We start from the raw sequence: 25,603 nt of genomic DNA, 5'->3' as shown, positions 1-25,603 counted from the left end.
TGTTTAATTAAATATAAGATGCATTTAATGCAGCTTATTACTATAAATGATTTATACAACTCTATCGGGCTTACGAGAGTTAGTAAAACAGTTAGCTTATCATACAAAGAAAACATAAAACTAGCCTGATTTATAAAAACGAAAATTAATTTAGGCGGATCATTAACCACAAGTTTTATATTTATCCTTGATGGTACGACTAGAAAACTATATTATTCAATTCGAACCATTTTCGTTTCCTTTGGTGCGTGCAACGTACTATTCATTCTCATTGAATTCCATGCATCCGAGTCAGAGGAGACCTGGCTGAGTGTTAAGTACTTTTAACTGAATGTTAAGTTGACTTAAGTTCTTAACTAAATAATGAAGATGAAAAGGAGAAGCGTGTTATTGGGATTAGGGATTAAGGCAGGAATATAAAGGAGACACAGCAGCTTGTGTCTCCTCTACTAGTACGCTATGATTGTTATAATTCTCGTGGCACGAACTTCCTTTTTCACTTTCATCGATCATTTCTCTCCACTTTACCTTTAAATTATCTTCCCTTTTGTAAGAAGTCAGTTTGGATTGGGAGCTTAGCTTTACATAAAGTTGTTATCCACGCCCCCCAGGCTGCAATAAATTTTTACTCATATATATACTTATATGGTGCTCTCGATTGAATATATCTCACTGCAATGGGATAGATTGAAAGCCAATATATATGTTCTTTCAACTTGTTTGAGAAACTCATAGTTTGATAATATACTTCATTCTCTAAAAATCTCAAGTCTCATACTTTTTTCTTTTAAAATTCAAACTAAACATAACTAGATGTTCAAACAAAACTAGCTTGGAGCTAAATTAGATATGTTTAATACTAGTGGAATCTGAGTTTTAGCTTAACTCAAGGTCAAGTTTGAGCTTAAGAAAAGCTGATAAATTAGGTTTATGGGTCTGATTTCTTTGTAAATATTAGGGCTGATATTTGATGAATTATTTTACTGAAAAATTATATGCGAGACCAGTTTAATAACTATAATACACAATATCTAGTGGGATGTAGTTCCTATAAAAGTTTTTGGTACGTTCAACTAATTTTAGCTTGTCAGTATTATTAGAAAAGAATTTTTTTGATGTAATTCCCACTGACTTGCTTTAAAATATTATAGTTCTACTATATTATCTAAAAACATCATAATTGGCAATGAAGTTTTTGACTCTTTCAGAATTATACTCATAGTTAATTTTTGAATGCATAGTTCTACAATATTTTTAATGGACGCTTTAGTAAAGTTAATAAAATTCACTGTTTCTTGACATTTAAAATGTAAATTCTTTATGGCTTATTTTTCCTTTCATAAAAAGATTTTTTTTTACCTTGTATTATGATATTGGATAATATTATATAGTTTTTAAACTATTTTAAACCACTTATATAAGTGGAAGATAGCATTTTTGTTAGTTAGATAACCAAAGAAGATATTTTTAAAATAACTCAATGATTTTGGTGGGAATTATAATACTTTAAAAATATAGTGATAATTATGATATCTGAAATTTTTCAGCAGTAATTATATAAAAATTATCAGTATTAAAACAAGAAAGACAATTCTTTGATTTTTTAAAAAACATATCCTACCTAAAAAATCTCTATTAAAAAAGAAAGAAGCATTTGAATAAAGAAAAACCCTTTATATATAAAAGATTGCACATATCACAAAACTATACAACGTTTAGGCCCACAAGTGAAAGTTTAGGAAGCACTTTAAATTTCAACCAAAGCACAAATATATATATATATATATAAAAGCGCAAAACAATATATATGTTTTATATGAGTTAATTTAGGTCATATTAAACTTGTGCTCTGTTAACTTGTTAAAAGAATCCGACATAATTCTACATCACTGCCTTATTGTACGAGCCAAGCTTGACATAATTCTAGTGGTCCTACCACTTTATATCAAGGCCCCGTTTGGGGAACAGAGATAATGGGATTTATTTAGGATACACTCTCTTTTATTCTAGAAAATTTTGCCAAACAAGTAATAACGAGTTGAGATAAAAATATACGATAAAGGGGGTTATAACCCCTTTGAAGGAATATTAATTGCTCAGTTAAGTTTGATAAAAAATTAATAGTGTCATTTTAGTAATAAATATACAAATTAGTTTAAGACTTTTTTTTAAGTACATGTGGCATGATGTTTCTGAACTCGAGATAAGAATCGGTGATAATGGAGTGGTCGGAGGTGATGTTGGATGGTGGTGCAGGTGGTTTCGGGTGGTCAACAATAGAAAGATGTTCTAGTGAAGACATTCAAGTTTTTGACCAAAATGGACTATCATCCAAATTTATTGGCAAAAGGGGTCAAATTAACTGTAGCCCTACTAAAAACGCTGTCAAGTTTAGCGTTTCACTGTTGGAGATAAAACGTTGAATTGTTCATCGTTTTTGTTGTGGGTGAAAACGCTGAACAGTTAAGTATTTATCTACATTAACTAGATTAACGAGTTGCCAAAATATTGGAGTTAAGCATCATAGATTGATTAATTGTAGTACCTAAATGCTAAAATTTTTGGCGTTTTACCTTTGCAAATGAAATGCTGAGTAGATAAGTGTTTTCAACCTAAAACGCATTTTACGTCTTAGGTAAAACGTTGAAAAGTTTAACGTTTTATATCTAGCACAAAGAAGTGTTCCGAAATATTTGATACACCACCAATTCTCATAAAACACCGAAAACTTCAGTATTTTATACCTTGGCACAAACAACTGTTCCAAAATATTTGATACACCACACCTAATCACAAATTATCAATTCTCATAAATAGCCTAGTCAAGCACTACAAATGCACAATTACAAAGGAAAATTTATAAATAAACAATAATTAGAAAACTTCCAAACTCATGATCACTAAACAAACATTAGTCAACTCTAAAGGAAAATATATTCAAACACATTTACAATAATAAGACATTTTGGTGATAGCATAACATCTACATATATTTAAGGATCCACAAACACATGTAAAAGCAGTAAATTCATATCAAACCATATTGAAAGTAAAACCAGTAAATAACATATATTTACATTAAAATATTTCAAATTCCTAAAACAAGTATCTATCCTCCTGGTACATAAAATCGTAAATATCGTGATTTCTTTCTTTTTTTCTTAAGCAACCTTGGGTCACGGGATGTAGATGGCTCTTGTGTAATATGTGAAGTAGGCATGTTTACATCTGCTAGCTGCTCTACTGTAGTGTGCTCTATAGTTGGCTCCTCTCTAATCGCCTCCTTTATAGTCGGCCCCTCTCTAGTCGCCTCCTCTCTAGTCGGCTCCTCTATAGTCGCCTTCTCTATAGTCGGCTAATGTATAGTCTCCTCCTCCATGGCTTGCTCTGTAGTAGCTATCGTTCTCTCTCTCCCTCTACCTCTCCCTCCACCTCTAACTGTAGGAGGTGATAATGGCTGATGCTATGCAGGAGCTGACATTGCACTATGCACTATAGGAGGAGCATATAAACATCGTGACTCATCAACCATTTGCAATGCACTAGCACACATGTCAACAATCATGCGTATCGATGCTCGACCACCACTACTACTCCATGTGGCAAGTGCATCTGAGCCTCGATGGTGAATATCAGATAAAGTATGAACCTACACCAAATATTATGTAGTTAGTTTATTTTTTTGGTAAATCTCAAACCTTTTAGGATATTACAATTTCTAATAAACATACCACAACCTCAATAGTCGTGCTAGAGGGCAAAAATCACATGTGTGGCTTATCTGATAATGGACAAATCAATCGACGTGTAATCCTCCTATACCACAACATGTATGGATCACCATAACTTATCGCTGCAACCACCGACAGTGAATCCACTATGTTGGCTCCATGCTGCTCCCATAAGGCAATATACTATGCATGGTGAGCTTGCCAATCATAAGTACTCTTACCACGCTTATCGACAATGTGAAGTTTGTCTTCCAGTATTGTATAGAGTAGAGATTTGTTGAGTTCGACCAAATTGACGCACGACTCGATTTGGAAAATGCCACTCAATAATATCAAAACAAATAAGTGGTGCGCTCATCCTCTATATATTAATATCTGCTGTACATATTGCTGGTAATTCAGCCAATACTTCTTCTATATATGGCTCCCATATAATCTGCACATTAGATCAATAAGTTAAATATGTCATATTAGAAGTAATTTACATATTTTCAAATATTACTTGATCATCACATTGCTGGTCTAGTTGATCTCGGTAAAAATGCAACATATGCGACACCAGATTTTGGTCATAAGTTCGCTTGCACTTCCACCTGGCACCAAGTGCATCACCCAGCTGAGGCTAAGCTAGCTGAGGCTCCTCTAGCTCAGCATCGACAACCTTAACGGGAGCCAACTATCTGTCAGGCCTGCCCACATGTAGTCGCTCCCATGCCCAAACCTATAATTATCTTAATAACTTAAGTGAGAAATATAATTATATGATAGTACTTACCAAAAGATTAACTTATAAATACCTATAATAAAACAAGTGGCCCAACTATCTCTCTTATATCATGTCGACTAGCACAACATAGTTCTCGATAAAGTATTGCTAATGCGACACTCCCCTACCTAAGTCTGCTAGTATAATTCAAGTCTCGTAATAGTGGAAGATACATCAACTGCACTGAATCTCCAGACTTGTTTGCAAAAATTAAGCCCCCCATAATAGCCAAAATGTAGGCCCTAGTATACTGTGTAATCATCTGCAGGAAGGGCGCCAAATATTCTCCCTCAACCAGTGCATGAGTAGCGATGAACCACGTCTCGCTGTCTAAGGTGGGATAACTCCTAGGAGCTCATGACATAGACCATCCCACTGAATAGCTGTGGTCCCCGTGACTATAGGTCCATGGATGTGTAGATCTAACAATATAGCAACATCCTGTAATGTAACTATGACATCTCCAACCTTCATATGGAATGTTGGTGTCTCTGGTCGCCAACGCTCCACTAATGTAGTGATCAATGCTCAATCAATATGTATCCTGGCAAGTCGATATACATAGTAGAATTCAGTCTGCATTAGGATATCAACTATCCGTGGATCTAGCTCATAATGTCTCACAGTATGCGTAAAATGGTGCCTACAATCCAGAAGCCCTAGATCCTAAAAATAAAAATGTGAACTATAAATTAGAAAGTTGAGCCTAAAAATAAAATTTAAAAGTAAGACATAATCACCAATGCGAACCTCACCCCTCCATATCACCTAAGATCTATGGTGTCTCTGCAACTTCAGCACGGATGTATCGATAGGCCCTGGGTCCTACACAACGTAAGTGTTTTATTCAATGTGAAAGGCACGATAATTCTATAAATATAAAAATAATATAATATAATATTTTACTAATGATCTAGGAAGGCCCAACAATAGTACTTTTACCCTTACAGCTACATTAATTATGCCTACAAATACCACATAAGTTTTTTTGGCAGGCTCCCGCTCGTCCATCTCATTACGAAACCTTGGCATTTTTGGTCTTCCTTTGCCCACCCGCTTTGTAGCTGGATCAGGTAATAATGTTAGATCTTGATAAGATGACCAATAATCTTTGCCATGAATAGGATGAAACTCAGGCTCCCATGTAGTCACATATGTTTGCACTGTAAATGGTCTCCAATCTGAGTTGATAGTTTTGCATGTGGCAAGTACATGGGGGCATGGGTATTTATATTGTTGCATTTTGCCACTCGTGCAAGTCTGACTATTTAGATTAACAGTTTAAGATCGTTCATATCTCAAGTTGCTCAAATTGGACCGTGCAGTAGTAATCCCAAAAATACCACGGTGATGATTGAATTCATGAACTGTATGCATTCTAGCATTCTCATCGAAACTTGCCATAATAGTAGTGATAGAAGGAGTGAAATCTTGATGGTTGGTCATTGTTTCATCTCCTAATTTTCGTCTAGTATATGAGAAACGTACTACACGATAAAAAGACATTTCCACCAACGCCTTTATTGACAAACCGCGTGCACCTTTCATTACTTTGTTATATATCTCTGAAAGTTTTGTGGTAGTGACACCATATTGATGACCACTGTCATGAACTAAAGACCACTTCTCTAGTAGAATATCATGAAGCCATTTTTTGCATCTGAATTACATTGAGCTATCCGGCCCATGTGAAAGTTAAACTTTTGAATCTGATTTTGCAAAGCAGTCATACAAATATAGTTCTTTAAGCTTCTTTCCTAGAATTCTTTATTAAAGTTGCTAATCAAATATAGGAGACAAAAACAGTGATACGCTAAAGGTTCAGTCCAACCATTTCTTTCATCATTGATTGCTGCTATAGTTCCGATGTGACGATCTAAAATCAAACATATGTTTTTCCTCTGAAGTACAACCCTAGAGTGCAAGCAAGCAAGGAACCAACCCCAACTATCAAGCATTCTCACTCTCGACAATAGCATATGTGAGAGGAAACACACCATCATTCGCGTCAGTGGTCACTGCAATAAGCAAAGTATGTTTATACTTTTCATAGAGATGTGTGCCATCAATACTTAACACCGGCCTATAATGTGCAAATCCCTTAATGGAAGGACCAAATGACCAAAACATATGTTTAAATAACTCTGTATTTTATTCGGGTGAATGAACTTTCTTCCACATTACAATTGGATTCGTATGTCGTAATTCACACATGAATGTTGGCAATTGGTTATAAGAATGGGCCCAACCACCAAATACATATTTAATGGCCTTTTGTTTTGCCTTCCAAGCCTTTCGATATAAAATTTGATAGCAATACTTTTCAAGAATGTGAGTTTGTAGCTGAGCAATATTGACAGTTATGTCGTTACTGACAAATCTTTTAATCTCATGTGTAATAAATTTTATATCCAACTGACGGTGGTCTTTATTCAAAGAAAGATTAAGGCAAGTATGTGGACCATTATATTTAGTAATTTCCCACATTCCATGGCTCTTACGAAAAACTGCTCATAACCTTCATTGGCATACATCCTTTTATGTGCACTTAACATATAAAATTGTAGATTTAGAAACCTTAACTTTGAATGCATGATATGTGCTAATAGCATTTCTCTTTAGACATATTTGTACTTCTTCTTTGCTCATAAATAGCATCCCAACATGTAAATCACTGCTAGTATACCTCGAAGGAGTAGGTAGGCCGGCAAGTGGATTAATAACATCAACATTTTATGTCAAATCTACATTGTACAATTGCATCATCGGGTCAAAATTACCGATTACAATTCCATCAGACTCATCATTAGTTGAATCACCCTCTAACAGTGCATCAATATTCTCTTCATTAGAAGTTTCAAATGGTTCACTATCCCATAGTATGTTGTAAAACACACTATCATTTTGTTCACTTTTAATAATGCGTACAGCAGCTGTATCAATAGATTGATCATCCAAACCTATATGTGATGGTTGACTATAGCCTTCATTACTTATATCAGCAACTTCATTAATTCTAGCGACTCCAAGTGGCTCACTAGGGCCTTCATGACTTGGTTGAGTAGAGCCTTCATTAATTGGTTGACCGGGTCCTTCATTAGATATCTATGTAACATCAACTAGTGTATTAGTATAGTTGTATAGGGAGCTTCAATTGATGTATCAATATGATTGTTTTCTTCACCAGCAATTGTACCCTCAATATAAACTTCTAACATACCTTGATGTTGTTTAGTAATATTAAGCATATCATCAACATCGTTATCATCATCAATTCCAATGAACTAAAGTTTTCCTCCTTGGAAAACTCTACTGCAGACTAATTTTATACTCCAATGCTCTGTACTCGTTTTAGTCGCTTTTGATATTTTTTCGACCAATTGATCATAACTACAATTTTGATCGACTTTAATAAATTTTCTTGACCCACCTTTGTAGTTTACTGTACCATCTTGCAACTGTATAATATTGCCACCCAAATATATGTAATTGTTATAAACATCTGAGACAATTTCTGGAAAAAAAAATACATATAAGAGTTTATTAGTTCTATTTGGCAACTTGGAGTGCAAGAACTTCAGATATGGATCATTGAAGATAATACATAAGATAGAGGGATTAGGAAAGAACTTTCTCAGGCCATAAAGATTTCACCACTTTGATAATTATTTTCTTTGAGGTGATAATTTTGGTCTTTATACTTAGAACTTTTTTGTTATTGCTGATCAGGCATAATATCTAAGGCACATGCCATATTAAGGATGATCTGGAGATCATTAAGAACAAAGTAGGTTAAAAATAAATGGACATCAACAAGAAATTGGCAAGTTTTAAACTCTTCACCTACAAATATTCCAAGTCTACAATCATTTCAAAAAACTAAATAGTAAATAGTTTAAACTTACAAATGATAGCAGGGTGTAACAATAATCTCAGCCAAACATAAGAGGAGAATATCATTGCTATTGCAAATCATTTGTAGCATTTAAGAGGTATACTTCGTGATATGCATGACAGAATTATGAATAAGTGGCATTCCTTTCAGTTAAATCATAGTAGTAAGCACAAAACAAAAATTCCAACCTTGCAATCATTTACTGTAGATTTTGTATGCAAGTACATAAGAAAATAAAAGAAAATCTAAAGCTAATATGAGATAGCTAAGACTTTAATACGCCTCATTATAAACAAAACCAAACATTTTGTAAATTTCACAACTCTAGAGTAATGGTAGCTAACAACAATTAAAAAATAAACATCTTGCAGGAGTCTAATGAAGATCACATAGCAATTAAACAAAATTCTTGCAGGAGACTTTGATACCTGAGTCAATTGATCGCCGGAGTCAATGGATCGCCGGAGTTAATGAATCGCCGAAGTCAATGGATCGCTGGAGATGCAATGGCGGGGCCACAAGTGTCGAAGGAGGAAACACAATGGTGGGGCCGCGAGCGTTGAAGGATCACTGAAGACACAATGGTGGGGCTGCGGGCGTCGATGGATCGCTGGAGAAAGTGAGTAAACACGCCGATGGGTCGCCAGAGAGAGAGAGTGAGGGGGAGTAAAGCTTGGCGGCGACTATATGAGTGTTGACTAGAGACAGTTTTAGTGAGGAAGCCATGTAGGAAATGATGAACAGTTCAACATTTCATTTGGGAGAAACCCTAGTAATAATTCTAAATGTTTAGCATTTTATGTGTAACACACCCACTAAGCTTTATTTTGCAATTGCCTTCACACTCGGGTTAGAGAAGCCCTACTAAAAATGCTGAACTCTTTAGCGTTTTCTATATTGTTCCAATTGCCTTCACGCACCGCGCCAGAATTCACGCTCTCGGGTTTGAGAAACCCTACTAAAAATGCTGAACTATTCAACGTTTTATTAATACTAAAAACGCTAAACTCTTCAGCGGTTTTCTATATTTATCCAACTGCCTTCACACGCCGCGCCAGAATTCAAGCTCTCGGGTTTGAGAAACCCTGCTAAAAATGCTGAAGTGTTTAGTGTTTCATTAATGCTAAAAATGCTAAACTGTTTAGCATTTTAAGTACTATAATTAATCTAGACAGCGTGTCTTTAATGCTTAACTCTAATATTTAGGTAACTTGTTAATGTGGTTAATGCAGATAAACGCTTAACTGTTTAGCGTTTTCACCTGCAGCAAAAACGCTGAACATTTTAGCATTTTATCTCGAACAGTAAAACGTTAAACTTGTAAGTGTTTTTAGTAGGGCTACAGTTAATCTAACCCCTTTTGGTAATAAGTTTGGGAGGTAGTCCATTTTGGTAAATTAATTTCTAAACAGGGCTAGTTTGGTCAAAAACTCAAGAAATCCTTGCCAAAAATAAGACTTAGATAGGTCTCCTCGAGTGCAATCGCTTCATTATCATGGAGGTGCCTTCGTAGGTAACAACTCAGCTTAAAGAAAAATTAAAATTTCAAAAATTAAAATTAAAATTTCAAAAAATTTAGGGCATGACGAGCCTTGTGCCAAAGCGAAGCAGACTCAAATGTTTGCTCATGCCGTGGAAGGTTGTGGGGGTGCCACACACCCCCAATTGCCGGCCGGCCAACCAGGCTTGGCTAGCTAACCGAGGTGGGCCCGCCGTTGTTGTAGTCGCAGCGCTGACGCCCTCCACCTCTCTCTCTCTCTCTCTCCCTCCCTCTTGCTCTCGTAGCTCTTTTTTTCTCGTTGTCCTTCATCTCTCCCTCAAACACTCCCTCTTGATTATCGCCTCTCGTCCATCTCGGTTCACTGCCTCTGCCCACTTAATCCGTTGCTAGGAAGCATCGCTGGGGAGATTCCTCTATCTTCATAATCTCTTTTCTGCTCTTCTCTCTCTCTTGTTCGCTGTGTCACTCAGGCTCGAGCTCGCAGGAACCGAGCCGCTGGCTGGCCAACAGGGCCAAAACCCTTGCCATTAGCCCAGCTCCCCCTTCCTCCCCTTGTCTTTCTTCTTCTTCTCTTCTTCTTCTTTCTCTTCTTCTTCCTCGGTCTGGTCTTCCTCTCTGTTGCCACAATGCTAGGTTTGGCCAACCATTGTAGCAAGCAGTGCTAGGTTGAGCCCAGCATTGTAGCAAGTAGTGCAAGGTCGAGCCCAGCATTGTAGCAAGCAGTGCAAGGTTGAACCCCAACATTAATTTTCTTTCTTTATTTTTTTAATTTTCATTCTTTTTTATCTTAGTTAAATTTACTTTGGATTGTATAGGTAGTTATTTATTTTAAGATTACATCATTTCTAATATGATTTTTAAATAAACATAATTAGTAATATTTGTATATAAATATCTATAACTTATATATCATTATTTGATTAATACTTATAATTTTATTAATTATAATCAAATTTATGTATATTTCTATTCATTCTTATATTTATGTAATTTTAACATCTATCATATATTATTATGTATAAAATGAAAGAGTAAGATTACCTATTTATTATATATAATTGAATATTCTAATGACTCTTATATGCAATAAATCAAGTAGGAGTAAGATTCACAAAATAATTTTAATTATTATATGCTTTGATACGATCTCCCCTTAGGCCAAGGTTCGATCTATCCTGATTTTTAGATCTGGACAGGATCTGACACGGAACTTTAGAAACACATCCTGAAAGATGCCGCTATTGGATCGACTTGTGATTTTGAAATGTTGTAGCCCCGGAAAAGATCTTTCCAACAAATTAAGTTTTAGGTGAATCGGATTAGGGATCTCGAGATATCGTTCAATTAGTAGACAAACATCAGGGGGTCTATCTTACGATCCGTGGATGGAGGCACGAGATCCTAGATGATGGTGGATGGTGGTGGACCGACGTTAGTGGGGTGGCACTGGTGAATAAGTGGTGGTGGAAGGGTTATGGGTGATGGAAGGGTTAGGGCAAATGTTGGATAGATTGGAAGAAGGGGGAGGAGAGGGCCGCCCCTAAGGGACTAGGGTGATTGGCCGGTCGAGAGAGGTTAGAAGCGGCGTTGCCGGGGAATCGAGAGAACGGGAGAGAAGAAGACGAAGGAGATGAGGCAAAAACTCAATTCATTCAATAATGACTCCATGGTTGCGATCCACACATTTAGAGGTTAACCAACAATTCAAAATTAACCATAAACAATGCATTTTCGCCGACCACGTTCAAACGTGCCCAATCGCGTTCGAACATACACGTTTCCCCCTTCTCTAGATTTGCGAACGTGATGCAGGTGTTCGCAAGCGCGTTCGAACGCACAATTCACACTCTCTGGATGTGCGAACTTGATGTAGGCGTTCGAACGCACTCCACCTGCGTTCGAACGCGATATACAAAAAAGTTATTTTTCTAGAATTAAACACTAAAACAAAAGACAAAGACATCTCTAAAGTATATCCATGCTCGAGACAACATCGGTGAAGTCCGACTCGTATCATGCTTATTCTGTAATTAGCAAAGTAGGAATCTTAATAAATAAATATATTTTGTAGTAATATCTTAGTAATGTTGTCAAATTAATATAAATTTGGTTATTTTAAGACCTAATAAATGTTATATTTTATATGAATGAATTCTAATTGAATAAATAACTAACTTCATATTACTTAAATATTTGCAAATCTTGAATCTTTTATTTCAGACTTTGTAGATCCTACTAGCAATGAGTTGATATTTGGTTGATGGACGGAAGCAATATGCATTTCTTTTCTTCTAATTAGACTATAAGTATTCTTACCTCTTAGGTAGCCTTTCCAAATTAGAATATATTATATATTTATATATTGATACGACTCAGGTCAACCTAGCCATCTAGACTTAACCAAATAGGGGGTTGAAACCCCTTAGGTTAATTAGAATTATTTGGTTTTGCAATTTAGTCCTTTGTCAAGTTAGTCAAGCCAAGCTCTCAAGCTGGTCGACCGTGTGAATTCATTGGCTTTGCCATAAGATTCTTCGTCTCTGTTTTCCTTCTCGTGTGGCCTCCCTCTCTCTCACTAAGCTTCATCCTTAGTGATTCAGACCCACCAAGTCATGTCGAGCACGGATGCACCCTATGAGAGTCTACTCTTACTGTTAGTTTCGTTGTTCCCTTTAGAAAACAAAGAACACAATTTATGCATTCGAACGCACTTGACCCCGTTCGAACGTATAATAACCCAAGTCGGGTTAAAAACAACTTGCTGGGCATGACGCGACTGGCCACGCTGTGGCCGGCCTCATGCCCAGCATGCCCTATGTTAGGTTTTTATTTGTTGGCAATTGTGTACAAAATATTCTAAGTGTATTTTTTATGTATATGAGCTTTACACAAGTCTAGAATATCTCTGATCTGAAGAATTGCAAGATTACTGGAGAAAAGCCGTCGAGTTCACACCGCGTTCACAAACGCGTTCGAACGCGGGTACTACATTCACACAGACAGAGAGCCGCGTTTACAAACGCGTTCGAACGCGGGTACTATGTTCACACAGATAGAGAGTCGCGTTCATAAATGCGGGTACTGCGTTCACACAGACCGAGAGCCGCGTTCACAAACGCGTTCGAACGCAACTTGAAGAATTCAAGTTGTCGCGTTCGAACGCACTCGGGCCCGTTCGAACGCACCTGAGTTCAAGTCATGCCGTTCGAACGCACCCAGGCCGCATTCGAACGCACCAACGAAGTTTGATAAAATTGGACTTTCGTGAGTACGGATAAGACTTGGATTTGGCTCTATCTTGGAGATCATATATAAGGATTGTGATGCCCTATCTTGAGGGTGGTTGAAGAAGCATTATTGAAGGAGACTTCTTGTGGCTACATCGGTTCTTCAAATAACAAGGCTCTTCTCATCTACAAAACTTATGTTAGGTTTTTATTTGTTGGCAATTGTGTACAAAATATTCTAAGTATATTTTTTCATGTATATGAGCTTTACACAAGTCTAGAATATCTCTGGTTTGAAGAATTGCAAGATTATTGGAGAAAAGCCGTCGAGTTCACACCGCGTTCAGAAACGCGTTCGAACGCGGGTACTGCGTTCACACAGACAGAGAGCCGCGTTCACAAACGTGTTCGAACGCGGGTACTGCGTTCACACAGATCGAGAGCTGCGTTCACAAACGCGTTCGAACGCAACCTGAAGAATTCAAGCTATCGCGTTCGAACGCACTCGAGCCTGTTCGAACGCACCAACAAAGTTTAAGAATATTGGACTTTCATGATTACAGATAAGATTTGGATTTGGCTCTATCTTGTACTTTCGTGAGTCCGGATAAGATTTGGATTTGGCTCTATTTTGTACTTTCGTGAGTACGGATAAGACTTGAATTTGGCTCTCTCTTGGAGATCATATATAAGGATTATGATGCCCTATCTTAAGGGTGGTTGAAGAAGCATTATTGAAGGAGACTTCTTGAGGCTACATCGGTTCTTCAACTAACAAAGTTCCACTCATCTACAAAAGTTAATCTTTCGTCTTAAGGGCTATTTAGACGAAAGATCAATCTCGAGGGTTACTTAGATTGGACTTCAATCACAAGAAGCAGTGAATCGTTGGTTCTAGCGATCAAGACTGAGAGGAACAAAGTCATTTGGATCGACGGGTTGTTTTGAGAGTCAGTATTGTAACTGCTACTATTCTAGTAATTGGTTTTGATCCGAGTTTGGATCCGTGGTTTTTTCCCGTTTGGGTTTTTCCATGTTAAAATCTTGGCATTCATCTCTGCTTTTGTTCTTAATATTTCTACGGACTTTTACTTAAGCGAACGAGTGATATCATTGCCTAGTATTTAGATACATACTTGTGTCTAGGGATTTTTTCAATTGGTATCAGAGCAGGTTCTCTCACCCTTTGAGAGAGATCAGATAGGCATGGATTTTCATAGAGATGGACCATCATCTATTAGACCTCCTATTCTAGATAGATCAAATTATGGATATTGGAAAGCTAGGATGAGAGCTTATTTGAAATCTATAGATGAGCGAGTATGGATGGCCATTGTGAACGGTTGGAGTCCACCAATGTACATGGTGAATGATAACTTTATTGAGAAACCGATTGAGTCATGGGATAAGACAGATTATGAAAAAGTTGGCTGGAATAGCAAAGCAATAAATGCAATTTTTAGTTGTGTTTCCTCGGAAGAATTTAGAAGAATTTCTACTTGTGAGATAGCAAAAGAAGCTTGGACGATCTTAGAAACAACTCAGGAAGGAACTATGACTGTAAAACTTTCGAAACTTCAGAGGTTAACTACTAGTTTTGAAACTATACGTATGGAGGAGGATGAGACATTTGATGAGTTTTATGCAAAGCTGAGTGATATAGTCAACTCCAGTTTCAACCTAGGAGAGAAAATTCCTGAAAACAGAATTGTCCGTAAAATCCTTAGGTCTCTTCCAGAAAGGTTTCAGGCAAAAGTTACAGCTATTGAGGAAAGTAAGGACATCGATTCTATGAAAGTTGAACAATTGGTAGGAAATCTACAAACATTTGAGTCCAGCCTTTCAAAACCGAGGAAGTCCAAAGGGATTGCCCTATCCACAGTTGAACAAAGTATAGAGGAGTCTGATGATGAAGGTTATTTAGATGTTGAGATGTTGGCCATGTTCGTTAAAAAGTTCAATAAATTCTTTCGGAAGCCAAACAAGTTGAATGCTAAAAAACTTGAGAAAAGCAAAGCATTTATGAAAAAGAAGAATACTGCAAGTTCGAACAGAGGTGTGAGCAACAATGGTGTCAAACAGAAAATTAAGAATTTTGAGAATAAAGTTCGATGCTTTGAATATTCTGGTTTTGGTCACATAGCATAAGAATGCCCTAATCGCCTTAAGAAGAAGGGTAAAGCTATGAAAGTTACTTGGGATTACTCAGATGAATCTGATGATGATTCTGGAAAAGACGAAGAAAACTTTGTAGCTTTTGCCTCTTCTCTACTTAATATTGATTCCATTATTGATACTGATAGTACAGATGATCAGGATATGTTACCAGATGAAGAAGATGAATCTGAAATTCAAAAGGCATATAATGGCTTGTACCTGGAGTCGTTTAAACTCAAGAAAAACAATTTTAGACTACTTCAACGACTCAAAGTAATTGAACTAGAAAGAATTCAATTTGAGGAGAAGTACAAATTGGAGCTTGAACGTGTCAAAGACCTTTCTGAACAACTTGACAATACGAAAAATAAAATGAAGGCTAATGAAATTGAACTAGAGCGATTGAATAAGGAAGTGACATTTTTAAAAGGGATTTTTTCAACTTAATCTTTCGTCTTAAGGGTTATCTAGACGAAAAATCAATCTCGAGGGCTACTGAGATTGGACTTCAATCACAAGAAGCAGTGAATCGTGGGTTCTAGCGATCAAGACTTAGAGGAACAAAGTCATTTGGATCGGCGGGTTGTTTTATGAGTCAGTCTTGTAACTGCTACTATCATAGTGATTGGTTTTGATCCGAGTTTGGATCCGTGGTTTTTTTCCGTTTGGGATTTTCCATGTTAAAATCTTGGCGTTCATCTCTGTTTTCGTTCTTAATATTTCTACGGACTTTTACTTAAGCGAACGAGTGATATCATTACCTAGTATTTAGATACATACTTGTGTCTAGGGATTTTTTCAATTGGGATCAGAGCAGGTTCTCTCACTCTTTGAGAGAGATCAGATAGGCATGGATTTTCATAGAGATGGACCATCATCTATTAGACCTCCTATCCTAGATGGATCAAATTATGGATATTGGAAAGCTAGGATGAGAGGAAATCTACAAACATTTCAGTCCAGCCTTTCAAAATCGAGGAAGTCCAAAGGGATTGCCCTATCCACAGTTGAACAAAGTATAGAGGAGTCTGATGATAAAGGTGATTTAGATGTTGAGATGTTGGCCATGTTCGTCAAAAAGTTCAATAAATTCTTTCGGAAGCCAAACAAGTTGAATGCTGAAAAACTTGAGAAAAGCAAAGCATTTGTGAAAAAGAAGAATACTACGAGTTCGAACACAGGTGTGAGCAACAACGGTGTCAAACAGATAAATAAGAATTCTGAGAATAAAGTTCGATGTTTTGAATGTTCTGGTTTTGGACACATAACACAAGAATGCCCTAATCGCCTTAAGAAGAAGGGTAAAGCTATGAAAGTTACTTGGGATGACTTAGATAAATCTGATGATGATTCTGGAAAAGACGAAGAAAACTTTATTGCTTTTGCCTCTTCTCTACTTAATATCGATTCTATTATTAATACTGATAGTACAGATGATCAGGATATGTTACCAGCTGAGGAAGATGAATATGAAATTTAAAAGGCATATAATGACCTGTACCTAGAGTCGTTTAAACTCAAGAAAAACAATCTTAGACTACTTCAACGACTCAGGGTAATCGAACTAGAAAGATTTCAATTTTAGGAGAAGTACAAATTGGAACTTGAACGTGTCAAAGACCTTTCTGAACAACTTGACAATGCAAAAAATAAAATGAAGGCTGATGAAATTGAACTAGATCGACTGAATAAGGAAGTGACATTTCTAAAAGGGAAGAACAAACTTGACGAGATTCTAAAGGCTCAGATCTCTGGAAAAGACAGGGTATGGTGTTGGATACACTAGTAATTCAAATAGTAATAAAACTGTCTTCGTTTCTACAGGTACACAAAAGGAAGAATATCTGAAGTCATCAACTACATTTACAAAGCAATCCTAGATGAATGATTCTAAACTGAAGCTGAATCTACAAACTGGTGAATCTTCAACGGCACCAAAGGTAAACTTTAGTCACACTCCTCGACAAAAGGTGAGTAGAAAAGGTTTTGTTCCAACATGCTTTCATTGCGGCATTCTAGGGCATATTCAACCCCAATGTAAATTTTTGCAAAAATCTAGAACTGCTTTCTTTTATGGGATGAAAACAAAGGTCATATGGGTCAAGAAAAGTGACTTGAAATGTTATGTTGTACATACTGCCTTGAAAGCTTTAAATTCTGACTTGTGGTATTTAGATAGTGGCTGTTCAAGACATATGTCACGCGACAAATCCTAATTTTCTAATCTCGAAGAACATGAAGGGGGAGTTGTGACATTTGGAGATGGTAACTCATCTAAGGTAATAGGTAAAGGAAAGGTAAGTACTCCAGGTGTTCCTATTCTTGAAAATGTTTTTTATGTTTAGGGCTTGAAAACATATCTACTAAGCATCAGTCAATTTTGTGATGAAGGTTATGAGGTAAAATTCTCCAAAAATGATTGTACTATTCTAGATCATGATGGTAATGTTATATGTTTTGGATCTAGAACATCTAATAATTGCTATGTTGTTAGAACTTCACATAATCTGAAATGTAACAATACAAACCATGCTAGAACTCCTATGAGTACAACTACCAAACTAGGAAAAGACACTTCAGGAAAAAGTGTTGATCAAACACTATATAGGAGCATGATTGATAGTCTTTTGTACTTAACTGCTAGTAGACCTGACATTGTATTTAGTATCGGTGTGTGTGCTAGGTTTCAGTCTGAACCCAAGGAGTCACATTTGTTTGCTGTGAAACGTATCATAAAATATGTCAGTGGCACAGTTGATTTAGGTATTTGGTTTACGTATGACTCGGGAGCTATCATATCTGGATACAGGGATTCTGATTGGGCAGGTTCATGTGATGATATAAAAAGTACCTCAGGTGGATGTTTTTATATTGGAAACAATCTGGTTGCTTGGCACAGTAAGAAACAAAACTTGATATCTTTATCTACTGCAGTGGGAAGTTGTTGTTCTCAGTTACTATGGATGAAACAGATGGTCAAAGATTACGGCATTGAACAAGATACTATGGTGCTTTATTGTGACAACATGAGTGCTATTAATATATCGAAAAATCCTGTTCAACACTCGCGTACAAAACTTATTGACATCCGACATCATTTTATACGCAAGTTAGTTGAAGACAAAACAATAGCACTAAAACATGTTGAGACGGAGAAACAGTTGGGTGATCTATTCACAAAACCGTTGGATTTAAGAGATTTGAGTATCTTCGTACTTCTTTAGGAATTTGTGCTTTGCATTGATTTTCTTTTTATTTTGGTTTGCGTGTTTTGGTTTGCATGTTTCATTTTTATGAGTTTTTTTTTTCTTTGTAGGTTTTCTTTACTCTGAAATTTTTTTTGGTTTTAGGTTCAGATTTGTCAAGAGTGTTTGTCATAAAAAAAATAAAAAAAAATTGATGCACTCCTAGATTCAATAATATACTCTTGACATATAAATATGATTTTTCTCTTGATTATGAGTTATTATAGTCAATTTTGTCATCTTGTAGTATATTATATTATTTCTGATTTATTCACTCTCTCGATTTCTATGATAATTATATTGAAATTAATGCACCCATAACGTGTGTATATTCTTGCGTGAGCATGACATCATGAAATTCTTTTTAAATAGCTCACGATTGACCTTGATTTGCACAGTTTGACCTCATGGTTAGTCATCACAAACGTGTTTATAAAAGATCAATGAAAAGGGCTACAATGAGTTAGTGTGAAAGCCATCTTGTTGAGAGTCCAGTTTGACTCAGTACATTGATTGCAAATTAAATAAAATTTTTGCTAATTGTGTATATATTCTCGCACATTGTTTGATTTGTACTACAAGAAAATGGCTACCTACTCATGTGTGAAAGCCATCATTGCACCTATATGGTTTATGTATAAAAAATAATACAGGAAAAATTCCTGTTCGGTTATGGCGAATAAGTCGAAAAGTGCAAAATTTTAATACTAAGTCGGTTTGACTACTGTGTTGCATCATTGTTTATATAGAAAAGTTTGTTTAAAAAGATTGGTTCATGTTATCTATGCTCATCTTGCATATGCGTATCGTTATAATCAATCAAGATTAATTTAATTTTGAGTGATGCATTAGAATTGATTATAATATGCTTTTGATGATTTGATTGATCTGTGTATGACTTATTTCATTTGATTGTCATATTCTATGTCTTGAATGTATTTTGAATCTTTAGATGTGCATCTCCAAAAAGATTTTTTAATTTTTTCTTCGATTTTATTTTTTACATAAAAAAAAGGGCGTTCGAACGCAAATTTTTGAGTTCGAACGCGGTGACTGGCGCGTTCGAACGCGCAGACTGGTGCTTTCGAACGCACTCGAGGATTCTTTATATATTGCGTCCGAACCCAAGGGTTTTCATCTTCCATCTTCCAAACCTTAGAAACCCATCATTTTCTCCCTTTCAAATCTTCAAGATCTTGCTATTTTTCATCAAATTTCTCATTACAAACCCTTTTAAAGGGTCGTTCTCCTCCGGATCTAGCATCTTTCGGCCGAATTTCTTAGTTTTTCTTCACTTTTACGAGGTATAATCATCCATCAATTTTCCTATTTTTTATTCAATTAAGTCTCTTGATCTTGATTGATTTCGTGCGTTTTCGAGTTTTGATCACGTTAAAGTTACTATCTTGATGTTTCTTGTGTGATTGAACGTGATATCTTAACGTTTTCAAGTGGATGATGGATTTCTTGGATTTTTTTATTTCTTGCTATCTTTTTGTTTGCTTTGGGCATATATTTAATCTTGCATCTTGTTTCTTTCTCAAGAATGCCTAGAAAAGCTACAGTTTCCAAAAAACCTAGGCCGCCTTCCTCAGCTACTTCGGATCCAAAGTTTTCTACTTCAACGGCTGCCGGGTGATACAAACATAATTTTGGGACTTGTCCTGTTATCTGTGAACGACCCGTGGTCATTTTCGATTTTTCTACCTTGGGGATAGAACAGATATTTACTGAGCGAGGATGGTTATCAGTGTGTCGGATGAGCGGAACTGCTTATGTGGAAGTTGTTCGGGAATTTTTTAGTAATACCACAGTTTTAGAACGCTGTATTCGTTTCTTGTTCGTGGGGTGTTTGTGTACTTGGACTCAGATGTCATTCGCGCTGAACTTCGTCTTCCTGATGGTGAGTCCCAGTACCCCACGTCTGCTCCACTTCCTGATGTTGATGACTATGCTGGCACTACACTGATCAAAGGGGAATGTTGGAAGGGGAACATGATGCCGCATGCGAAGCTAACACCAGTGGGTCGCATGCTTCACCTGTTTTGTCTGTACAATGTCACCCCCAAGACTCAACATTCAAGCATTAGTCTGGATTGTGCATTTCGTCTTCATGCAATGTTATCTAGCGTCTCGGTTGATTTTGCTGGGGTGATCTATGATTCAATACTCATAGCTGCACAGAAAGAAGCACCTCGTGAGGGGTTACCGTTTGGCATCTTTATTACAAATTTGTGCACTCAGAGTGGGGTGCGTGTGGATGCTTCGGAACCTTCTCTTACTTTGCACAAACCATTGGATCGGATTACTCTTAAGCGGAGTCAAGCTCATGACCAGTCGTCTCCTCTCAAGTCGTCCTCTTCCGCCGCTGGTCGCTCCTCGCACCTCGACAGTTCTAATGATAGCTCTGACGGTGACACATCTCACTCTGAGGGGGAGTTACCACAGTACTCTAACCGTTTCGATCAGCTTAGTACTCAAGTGCATGGTCTCCATTCGGCAGTGAATGATTTACGAGCTGAGCAAGCTCGTTAGGGGACTGTCCTTGATTCTGTGTTGACGATTCTTCAGCGTCAGTTTCCTCCGAGTTCCTAGTCTGTAGCATTTGTGGCAAAAAGGGGGAGACTGTCTAGGTGTCTAGGTGTGTAGGGGGAGCATGGCAATAGGGGCAGTTTATTAGAGTCTTTCTGTCTTTCTAATCTTGCTTATAACTTTGCTTGGAGAAATTGTGAACTTTGTCTGTTTAAGTACTTTTGAACTTATGCTCCATTGATAACTTGTGTTTGGATTGTTTATTCATTTCAAGTTATTTTCACTTGATCTTGGATTGGTATATGTTTATTTGCAAGGATTGATGTGCAAAATATTCTAGTCTTGTTGATTGCTTAATTTGAAGTCTGTGTAATATCTTGTAACCTAGGTGTTTTGTCACAAATTGCCAAAGGGGGAGATTGTTAGGTTTTTATTTATTGGCAATTGTGTACAAAATATTCTAAGTGTATTTTTTCATGTATACGAGCTTTACACAAGTCTAGAATATCTCTGATCTGAAGAATTGCAAGATTATTGAAGAAAAGCCGTCGAGTTCACACCGCGTTCACAAACGCGTTCGAACGCGGGTACTGCATTCACAGAGAGAGAGAGCCGCGTTGACAAACGCGTTCGAACGCGGGTACTGCGTTCACACAGATAGAGAGCCGCGTTCACAAACGCGTTCGAATGCGGGTACTGCGTTCACACAGACCGAGAGCTGCGTTCACAAACGTGTTCGAACGCAACCTGAAGAATTCAAGTTGTCGCGTTCGAACGCACCCAGGCCGCGTTCGAACGCACTAACGAAGTTTGATAAAATTGGACTTTCGTGAGTATAGATAAGACTTGGATTTGGCTCTATTTTGGAGATCATATATAAGGATTGTGATGCCCTATCTTGAGGGTGGTTGAAGAAGCATTATTGAAGGAGACTTCTTGAGGCTACATCGGTTCTTCAACTAACAAGGCTCTTCTCATCTACAAAACTTAATCTTTCGTCTTAAGGGTTATCTAGACGAAAGATGAATCTCGAGGGCTACTGAGATTGGACTTCAATTACAAGAAGCAGTGAATCGTGGGTTCTAGCGATCAAAACTAAGAGGAACAAAGTCATTTGGATCGATGGGTTGTTTTGTGAGTCAGTCTTGTAACTGCTACTATCATAGTGATTGGTTTTGATCCGAGTTTGGATCCGTGGTTTTTTCTCGTTTGGGTTTTTTCACGTTAAATTCTTGGCGTTCATCTCTGCTTTCGTTCTTAATATTTCTACGAACTTTTACTTAAGCGAACGAGTGATATCATTGCCTAGTATTTAGATACATACTTGTGTCTAGGGATTTTTTCACCCTGCATGCCGTGGCAGCGGTGGGGGTGCTATGCATCTCCACCGAGCCACACTTCTACACACCGCGGCGACGTGTGGAGGTGGGACTCGGCCAATCGGCCACTCCGTTGCCAACGCGTGACCTTCTCTCTCTCTCTTCCTCACATTCTCTCTCTCTCTATAGCTCTCTCCCTCTAGCTCACCAGCAGTCACTGACCGTCGAGAAGAGCCATCGTCGGCTCTTCTATCCACTGGTGAGCCTCTCTCTCTCTCTCTCTCTCTCGACCGCCGGAGATTTGAGCCGCCGGCAAGAGGCTGGCCGTTGAGTGGCCACCAACGACCGTACCCCTCCCATGCGGCCCAACCCTCTTCACCTTTTCTCCTTCTTCTTCTTCTTCTTCTCCTTCTTCTTCTTATTATTATTCTTCTTCTTCTTCTTCTCCTCCTCTTCCTTCCCTTCTTTCCTTCTCTCAAATTGCAAGCCCAGCACCTGCTATGTTAAGGAGTTGGGCTGAGCCCAGCACTGTGTATAGTTTTTAATATATATATATGTGTGTGTGTGTGTGTGTGTGTGTGTGTGTGTGTATTATTGATTACTAATTATATTTGATTATGTTATTAATTATTTAATTAGTTTAGTTAATTTAATGTTTTTAATTTATATGAATTAAATCTAATTCTGTCATGTTTAGCAAAATACCTACGACATAAATTACTATATTAATCCTAGATAGGTAATAGTAATTATTAGGGTTATGTATGTATATTCTTGCGTAATTATTTGTAGTAACTTAATTCTTATTTTACTTAATTATCAAAGAGAATAATAGCCAGATAATTATGTTTTAAATACACTATTAAATAATTTAATTATGGTTAATAAATAACTAAACAAATATAGGGATGAAGGGTATATGATTACAACGAGAAATTATCTTTTAGCCGGGTTAATTTTAATTAATAGAAAGACTAACATTATATGTTATAAATAATTTTAGATTTCGATCCCCTTGTTCAAGACCCCATGGACTTAGCTATCGAGACTTGATTGTTGCCGTAGTAGCATGAACGAGTGGTTATTGGTGAGTAGTCTTATTCCCTAAATACCTTTCTCAAATAAGGATATATTATATATTATATAAATGCATGTTTTGGTTTCCAGTATGATTATATGACTTTATATAGAGATGATTTTAGTTGAGCATATTTTGTTATGCATTTGATTAGGCTGATCTGGAATATGAGTACATTGGTGATATATAAAAATGATTGGAGATGACTATACTGTTATAGTTTTATGTCTAGATAATTTTTATCATGAGTGTGCATGTGATAAACTAGCAGGACTATGCATGTGTTAGATATATGGTTAGAGTATGTATTGCATCATCTTTCTCTTGGCTTCTTCACCACCTAAATTTCTTAGTTGCATAATCTATTGTAGTACTAGATATGCATATGATCTATCATGTATTAGAAAATTATGAAAATATTAGTGTATATGATGTGATGGCTGGAGCGGTATCTGGTCCAGACTAGTACTGGACATACTCTTAGCGTATGACAGGGTACGACTATCATTGATATACCCTTAGCGTATGGCAGGATATGATTACTTTCTTTTGAGATACCGTTAGCGTATTGCAGGGTATGATTTATCTACAGAGATACTCTTAGAGTATGACAAGGTATGCTCTGAGCTTGTGGCATGATGAATATCGAGTTTGGGGTCGGGTACCATAGTCTAGCATGATGGATGATATTCAGAGTTTAGACGGATGATTGTGATAGTGAGAGATATGTGGATTATATCTAGCTCTGACATATACGATTATTTAGTAGTTGGCATGCATCATGTATCATCATTGATGTGACTAGTATTATTGGATCGTGATTGCTATACATCATATATTGTTACATTCGGTGATGTTATATTGTAATTTCATCATGAGATATATTTTTGGTTGAGAATATAATATGCTCATTCATGAGAATTGATTTCATTCATATATGTCATTGAGAATACATGTATACATGCTCATACATGACATCATGTTTCTTTTTGATTTATATTATCTAGTACATGATTTACTCTCTATTTGACTTCACTGATTCAAGGTAAGGTCTATTTACTAAGCCTTTAGCTCGTGACTCTCTTTGTTTTCTCGTTTCCAGAAACCCAAGTGAACGAGTGGAGCAGGATACTCCCTTAGAGGTCTTGCTAGTGGGTGAAGAGTAAGTGTGGTTAGTGTATACGCTTGATGAGTTACCTTATCTGATGTATTAGTGGACATCCTCTAAAGTGTGTCTTTATCCTTGTCTTATATTCTACCATGTGACTTTTATACCTGTATAATTATGTATATACCACCGTTGTGTGTATGTAATTGTGAAAAGCTCTTGATGATGTGTTGTGACCTGTGTGGGGCCCAAGTAGGGTTATCTGTATGCTGTTGACAGTTAGACTTGAGTTATTTTTAGTTAGATGTTGTGGATAAAATTATGATGTTGATACATGTTTATTTAATTGTCAGTAACTAACCAAATGGTCAGGTGCCATGCACGTGCCGTGTGGGCTCGTGCCATGCACGTGCCGTGTGGGCTCGTGCCATGCACGCGTTTAGGATTTGGGTGTTACATTTTAGAGTGGTATCAGACCCTAGGTTTGTTAAGTATCCGACATATCATCAAGATCTTTTGTACATTGTCACCTTTAGTCTAGGGAAGTATTATGATCTTAGGGTCACGCAAGAGATAAATTTTAGAAGTTACTTGATCACTAATCAGTTGATGAATTTGACTATTTCCATAGAAGGATGCCGCCTTGTCGTAGAGGTTCACAGTCTAGGGTGACCTCCACAGCTGAGGCCCTTACTGAGACCCCAGAAGTTCCTCCATCTATAGAGGAGCATGATTCTATTTCATGCCTTCTGGACAGTTAAGAAAGACTTATTGAGGAAATCCTTCGAAGTAGAGGAGCTGGCATATCAGTAGAGAGTTCTAAGCCACCTCCTACAGTAGGCATCACCTTAAATAAGTTTACGTAGTTAAACCCTCTAATTTATAGTAGAGGCGTTGATCTGCTGGAGGCCAGTGGATGGTTATCGGACATAGAGAAAATGTTGGATACTCTAGGATGTAATGATTAGCTGAAGGTAGCCTTTGCTGCCTTTATGGTTAGAGGTGAGGCAGAACAATGGTGGAAAGCTATAGAGAGACTGATAA

General features: G+C 37.0%; 1 pseudogene; it reads right to left on the bottom strand.

The window, feature by feature from the left end:
- Nucleotides 1-3,764: 3,764 nt before the first annotated feature.
- On the bottom strand, nucleotides 3,765-7,756 carry LOC140801161 (serine/threonine-protein phosphatase 7 long form homolog; annotated as a pseudogene).
- Between the last annotated feature and the right edge of the window lie 17,847 nt (nucleotides 7,757-25,603).

This window comes from Typha latifolia, chromosome 14 (assembly GCF_019914945.1).
Source record: "Typha latifolia isolate L0001 chromosome 14, TyphaL0001v2, whole genome shotgun sequence".
Classification (NCBI taxonomy): domain Eukaryota; kingdom Viridiplantae; phylum Streptophyta; class Magnoliopsida; order Poales; family Typhaceae; genus Typha; species Typha latifolia.
The sequence above is the reverse complement of the archived record's forward strand: the minus strand, read 5'-3'. Positions and strand labels throughout refer to the sequence as shown.